Raw genomic sequence first — 6,371 nt, 5'->3', positions numbered from 1 at the left:
TTGCTGTCACAAGTTGGGAAGCAGCACAAAGAACAAGCAGTTATTTTTCAGTCATGTGGGAGCTACGAGTCCAAAAATCAGAGGGCTTTGCCTTGCGAGCTGCGTCAGCGCCCTGCCTGCACTGCCCTAAGGCCCTGTGGCGTGGCCGAGCCTGGGGATGCTCCCCTGAGACTGGGTCAGGCAGCACCCGTCTCGGGCAGCATCCCTTCCTCTCTGTTTAACCACCACCCCCTGCGTTTTTCTCCTGCTGCTCTCTGTGCTGGTGGCCGTGTTGGACTCAGCTGGGGCCAGCAGGAGCTCGGTGTGTCTGAGGTCTGCGGGAGTGGAGGCATCACTTTAACACTTCCTGCATCTGATCTGTCGGGAGGAGCTGGCTGCCTTGTGCACAAAGATTTCAGGCTGCCTGTCCTAGTGCATGCCCCCTCCTGCTTCCCCTCTCACTGAGGCTTGATTTTGTGCTTGGCAGAGAGCTCAGCACCACTCAGCGAGGTACCGAGTGCAGCCGTGGCCAGGCTGCCCCTGCCCAGCTGAGGCCATGAGTTCCTCGAGCAGTGACAGCTACGTCCCCTCCTCTGGGGCTGTCAGGGACAAGAGGCCATGGGCACAGGGACACACACAGCACTCTCCAGGTTCACAGCACACACACTCGTGGTCCCCTGAGCACCAGCACAGCCCCTTTGCCCCCCAGTGCCCCTGCCTCCAGCACGCAGCCCTACTGGTCCCCCAGTAGCTGGTTTGGGGGGCACACACCATTCCCACCCCGCTGCTGGAAGTTAAAGCTCCAGCCCCTGTAACTGGTGCTGAGCCCCTGCTGCCCCTGGGGACTGGCACCAGTCCCCCCTTGTGTGCGGCCAGGAGCTGGCAGTGAGCCCCTGCAACACACACAGATGGGATGGGCTGTGAATGCATACAGAAGGAGCTGAGAGAGGATTTATTAAGAAAATGGGGCAGACTGCATTGAGCAGGCACAGGGTTCAGCCAGACAGGCACTGACTGGCCCCTTTTATTCCAATTTCTGCCTCCCCTTTCCCCTATGGGTTTGCAGGGATCTGTCCATTCCCATGCCCATGCTGGTGGCTGGGGTTGGGATTGGGATTGTGGCTGCTCCGGGCAATGGCAAGGCCAGGGGTGCTGGTGGAGGATGGCTGCCAAGTCCAATGCCTTCTTTTTGTTCCTCGGATTGCTCCAGCTGCGTGGGGCAGCGAAGGAAAGAAGGATCAATGAAACAACCAATTCTGGTGCCTGGAAGGAAGGATACCTCGTGTTTTTTCCTGTGATGAAAAGCCGGTTATGCTGAGTCAGTGTCCAGAGAGGAAGGAAAGTAGGAGCCAGCAGCAGGATGCAGCCTGCGGATGCAGCCTTCCGTCGGGCAGGATGAGTACCCTGCTCAGCGCCTGCTGCTGAACACTGCACTCTTTGTCTTACCTGCTGGTGTTCCCTGCTTCTGGTCTGTGCTCCTGCTGCCAGACCTCCTTCTAGCACACGGCCAGCACAGCTCCATTCCCTCCCTGACCCAGGGCAGCCGAGCAACCGGCTGGCACCTGCGTGGGCATCCCACAGCCAGCAGTCCTTAAACAGCTTGGAGCAAACTTTTCCAAAGAACCCACCTTTTATTGCATTTTTAGAGGTTGAAATGTGGAGAGCTGCTAAAATACTGAGGAATAAAACAAAACAAAACAAAAAAGGATGGAGCCTTGGTCTGGACAGGGTGTAATTGAGCAAGGTGAGGGTGATTTGCCTGACTCTGAGCTGGGGGTGAGCCCCACGGCTGGCAGTGGTGTTTTCAGGGGTACATCTGGAGTCCTGATGACAACTGTAGGGCAGAAACCATGCTCCTGGTTGAGGCAAGTATTTTAGGAATGCGGTTCTCTATTTTTGTCTTTTTTATTTCTGAGAACTCGAACAAAAGTGTAAACATGACAAAGGGATGGATTTTGAATGTGGAATATAGCATTCAGAGTTTTCCAGCTGACATAGAGAACAACAAATATGTGGAAAAAAACAACAATATCATTTTGCTTTTAAGAGTAAAGGTGTTTCAAAGTGTATGTGAGCTGTGGCAGAAGGGATTTAAAAGGCTCAGCACAGTTTGGTAGAGGGCGAGAACAGAAGACAAAAGAGCAGCAGGTAGAGGTAAATGCAGGCATCAGATGCAGCTGGGGGTTTGGGACAGTGGAAGTTTTAGCCTGGATGCAAAGCCCTGCTAATAAGGTGTGTGGGGAGCTACAATGAGGAGTCCCAGGGCTGGAGGGCTGGGGATATCACCAGTGGAATCGCTCCCTTCAGTGGGAGGTAAGTCCTGACAGCAGCAACTTGAGGCTTCGCCTGCAGAGCTTTGACCACAGGTGCTGGGTGAGCCACAGCAAACCCATCTCCTGCAATGTGCAGAGCCTATTAAGAGACAGAGCCTTGGCCCAACCTGAAGGCCTTCTTAATCTAAACAAATAATAAATCATCTAAATAAAGTGCAGCACTTCACATGACAGGCTAAAAGCCATGTGACAAACGGTACTGCCATTCCGTGCTGTAGCCCCGCGCTCCATCTCCTCCTCCCCTGTTTTTCTGGGAGGCCTGGTGGGTATTGGCGCTAGGAGCGCTTCCCTCCCTGCTTTGCAAACAGTCACGCTGTGCTCGACTCTGTTAATGCAGGCGTCTGGCATCAGACTGCCCTTTTCCAGCCACATGAGTTTCAGATTTCCCTGCGAATGCATTTTAAAGGAAAAGAGGGGGGGAGAGGTCACAGGCAGTCGTACGAGCTTTCCCAAAGCTGCTGCATGAAGCGGGGGGTCCCCGAACCAGATGCAGCCCTCTGGGGTAGCAGTGCGGTGATCGTGCTGGCCAGATTGAGTGGCCACAGCCTTGGACTCCTCACTCCTGTGGGTGTAGATCTAACCCTGACACTTTGTAATGCATCCACCATTCCCTTCACCTTTTGCCAATTTACCTGTTAAATTGGAGGCTGGAAGCCCACTGACCAGCACTAGAGGTAAGGAGCTGCAAGCCCAGCCTGGAGGCACACAGGTGCCAAATGCCCCATCCAAATTTCATCAGCAGTTGTGACTTGTCTGAATTCAAAGGCCACGGCTTGCTCCAGAAAGTGAACCTGGCTGTACGTGCCCCGTGCTGTCCCCAAAGCGTGGCCTTCCTCACTCTGCTGCCTGCTACCAGAGGCATTCTTTGCTTGCAACATCTGGACTCAATTAGTCCCTCTCCGTTGATTTCCTGTGTCTCCGGGTTTCCTGAGGCGCATCCCCTCCTCCTGGCCGTTTGCACTCGCGCTCCACAAGCTCTCCTGTCCCTCCCTGCCTCCTGCAGCCAGGAGGGCCCGATCCAGGCCCTGAAGAGAGAAGGCTGCACGCCTGTGCTGGCCTTGGAGCTGAGCGCGGGGCTTGGCTTGCCACGGGCAGAGCAGCCGGCGCGCTGGGTGACCCCTGCCCCAGCAGCGTGCCCGGATCCCTGTGGGTTTTCCGCCCACTGCTTTCTTTGCATGCGAGGCTGGGGCTTCCTGCTCCACCCTGAGGCCAGGGCCTTTCGTAGCCTCTGTGTTTCGTATGGAGTGTCACACGGCTCCGGGTTTCTCCTGGGTGCTGGTGGGCTTCGTTCCTGGCCCTCTGCTCCTGCACCAGAAAAGCTGCGTGGCCCTGGCTTCTGCCCTTGGGAGCGTTAGAGGAGAAGGGGAGAGCAGCACGTCTGCCGTGGTGCTGCCCTGGGGAGCCCAGGCGCTGCCGCCCTGGGGTGCTTGAAATCTGAAATTGGAGCTTGTTTAAGAGCGCAGGGAGATGGAAATGGTTAAAACACGCAAAGGCGCAAGTTAATGATTTCCATCCCCTCGCTGGTGTGTTTCAGCTTTCAGAAGGGGGTCTGGCCGGCAGCTGTGCCAGCAATCACATTTGTAGCTCAAAGAGTATTTTCATCCTGTGTCAGCTTTCATCCGTGGCCCCTTTGGATTCCCCTGACTCCTGCAAATGCCAGGGTTTCCAGGACTCCTGCTGCTGCTGGTCCCAGTGAATGTTTTCCCTCCCATGCCCGGCGGTGGATTTAGATGAAGGACGGGGGGGGGGGGGGTGGGGGGGAGCAGTTAAGAAGGCATTGCTTGCTCCCTGCTTTCCTCCTGCCCCGTCCGTCCCCAGGCAGCGGGGAGGCTTTCTCCCAGGGTCCGAGTGACTCAGCAGCATTTGCAAACAGAACAAAAAGCTGCAGCTTCTGCGCCTCTGCGTGCAAGAGCACAGGGGACCAGCTTATGGTACTGCTCAGGTTTTTATGCGGGGAAGTCAATAAATATCTGTGGCTGCACTCAGCTCCAGATGCAGGAGCCCACACATTTATTGTGGATCCAGGTCTCACGTCTAAGGATGCTAAGGCCTGGCAACAGACGCATGGGAATGGGTTACTCCTGGAGCTGTGGTCTGAGTTTCCCCTTGAGGGTCAGTGTCTGCTCTTGCCCATGCCACTTCTCCCAAAAGCAGAAGCTCTTTAGCATCTTCTGATTGTTAGGGCCCTCTTTGCCTGGTATCTGGAGAGCCTGTTGTGTGTTCCTGGATTAAACTCAGCACTGCTTTCCTTACCCACAGCAGGAAGGCATCTGGTGAGCTCTGCCGTCAGGAACATCACCGTGAGTGATTTTACATAGCACCTCACTAACTCCCAGCAACTTTTTCCTGATGCCTTTTCTTACTGCAAGCAGTGGTGGAAGCACAGAGGGGAGGAGAGGATTTAACTTCTGAAATCAGTATGGGGGATGCTTAGAAGTACATTGATGCTCTGAAGGAGGAGAGGAGAAAGTGAAACCCCAAGCTGAGGCAGGGACCCCAACGAGCAGCATCCCAGCATCCTTCCTTCGTTCTGTGTCTGGCTTGGGCTGAGTTCAGCCTGAAGTCCCCCCTGTCCTGTCCTGTCCTGTCCTGTCCTCAGAGACCCTCTGCAGCAGCCTAGACCCTCTGCTCGGGCTCGGCATAAGCCTAGGGAGCCAGAAAGCCCCGACTGTACCAGATGCCAATGGACTGCTCTCTCTCAGCACTCCCCCCTTATGAGAGCACCCACGGGTGAATTCAGGCTGCTTTGCTCTGGGAGGAGCAGCTCCGCCAGCTTTACGTGGCAAAGCCACAGCCATCAGTGCTGTCTGTCCCAGGAGACCCCCTGGCCCTGGAGACTTGTGGGGTGCGAGCCTGCGCCCCGGGGCAGCGCGGCAGTCTCCCCTCCAGCGCCCCAAGGCCAGGGCTGGCACATAGTTTTCACACCCCAGCTTTACCCCGCAGCACAGCGGCTCCTGGTCCCCCAGCACCGTGGTTTTGGGGTGCTGCGTGCCTCTGCCCCGGCTGGGCGGGTGCTGCGCCGGCAGGTGGCACCCACCGCAGGCAGCCAGGCAGGCGCTCGCAGATGTTTAATGGGATTTTATAGCTCTGGGTTTCATCGGGAGCTGTTGTCCTGGAAACAGGAATCCGCAGAGCGCTCATGCATTCGGCATTAACTGCTTCGATGCCTCGCTGGCGGCCAGGGACGATGCGCAGGACTGGGGTTTGTGGCCTTTTAAAATCTGCTCTGGTGCTGGATGAGCAGAAGGCTGAGCCTCGGTGGGATGCAGGGGGCTCCGTCACCTGCCCAGGAGCCCTGGACCAGTGTGGGTCTGATGGGTCCCAGCAGGGTGCAGGTGCTATGCCCACACTTGTCCCAGCACCTCTCCTGCCTGATGGCCCTAAGCTGGCAGCTCCCGTCCTGCTCTGGACCCATCTGCCCGGACTGGAGAGAGCACTGGAGCTTTGCTTCCACCAGGGTGGTGGCAACACATGTGCCACCACCGCACGTGTGTCCCCGCGGGGTGACATCCCTGTTGCTGGGGAAGGAGAGCAGCTGAGGCCCAGCTAATCTCCTTAGTGGCCTGAGCACTGTAAGGGGAGAGAAAGGGAGATTAGAGGGCAGGGGACTCATTAGCAGCCGGGGACTCCAATCGGCGAGGACCAAGGAGGCAACGGAGCCAGGCGTGGAGGGAGAGTGCCCAGGGAGATCAGCAGGGGAGCCTGAGGGGGCTCAGTCGGCAGCAAATAACCCAACAGCTGGGATCTCCGAGGGAGAGAAATGCTTTAGAAAACACGCCAAAAATCCTGGCTGAGCCGTGCCCCCCTTCTCCTTGGGGAGGAAGGTGTTGCCAGGCAGTCTGGGTCCTAATCCATCCCCACCCGTCCTTCTCGCCCCCGCTGCACCACGAGCATGAAGGCAACAGTCAAAGAGCATGGGGGGGGGGGAGAGCAAAGCGGCTGGGGTCTGCCCCACACCTGCCAGACGTGGAGGAGCAGGAGGTGAAGTATTCGCTCTCTCTTTTCCCTGACACAAGGGCAAAAGGCGCTATTTTCTGCCCCAAAACCGGGCGTGAGGCT

Source organism: Cygnus atratus, chromosome 14, assembly GCF_013377495.2.
Source record: "Cygnus atratus isolate AKBS03 ecotype Queensland, Australia chromosome 14, CAtr_DNAZoo_HiC_assembly, whole genome shotgun sequence".
In the NCBI taxonomy this organism is placed as follows: Eukaryota; Metazoa; Chordata; class Aves; order Anseriformes; family Anatidae; genus Cygnus; species Cygnus atratus.
The sequence above is the reverse complement of the archived record's forward strand: the minus strand, read 5'-3'. Positions refer to the sequence as shown.